This window comes from Seriola lalandi, unplaced genomic scaffold, assembly GCF_002814215.2.
Source record: "Seriola lalandi dorsalis isolate HSWRI2012SDOR001 ecotype SW California unplaced genomic scaffold, Sedor1 jcf7180002054692, whole genome shotgun sequence".
NCBI lineage: Eukaryota > Metazoa > Chordata > Actinopteri > Carangiformes > Carangidae > Seriola > Seriola lalandi.
Genome location: NW_019525245.1, coordinates 116,442 through 116,900, shown reverse-complemented (window position 1 = coordinate 116,900; position 459 = coordinate 116,442). Strand labels below are relative to the sequence as shown.

The following is a 459-nucleotide window of genomic DNA, read 5'->3' as shown; positions in this document are numbered from 1 at the left end:
TCTGATTAAACAGTGATCACAGTGATAAATTTAAATCAATTAAAGATTTATTCAGCTGCTTCTCTCTCTATGCCTCCATACAGACTGCCTCCTGGTGGATTAGACATTTTGAAAAAAGATTCTTGAAAGAGATGCTGAAAGCTTTGGTTGAAAGGCTCTGTTGATGTATGTTGTGTTCCTGAGTGATGGATAACACTTGATATTTACTGTTGGCCCTTTCTCCCCATTCAGTCCAGCACGACCCTCCTCGCCCTACGACATGACAGACAATGAAGATACACAAACATGACAGACTTAGTTTCTATCCTCCAGAGACATGTCCATGTTAGATCATAATTTCAATTTTACAGTATTACAGTGCAACCTATGTCTTACTCTGGGCCCTGAATCTCCTTTCTCTCCTCTGGGACCAGATACACCAACACCAACTTCCCCCTGGCAACAGAAATCATATATATA

The 459-nt window shown here is 40.5% G+C and overlaps 1 protein-coding gene across 1 annotated transcript in view; it reads right to left on the bottom strand.

Moving 5' to 3' along the window:
• Positions 1-459, bottom strand: part of LOC147818109 (uncharacterized) — a 4,207-nt gene that overhangs the window by 1,918 nt on the left and 1,830 nt on the right. The window lies entirely within an intron of this gene.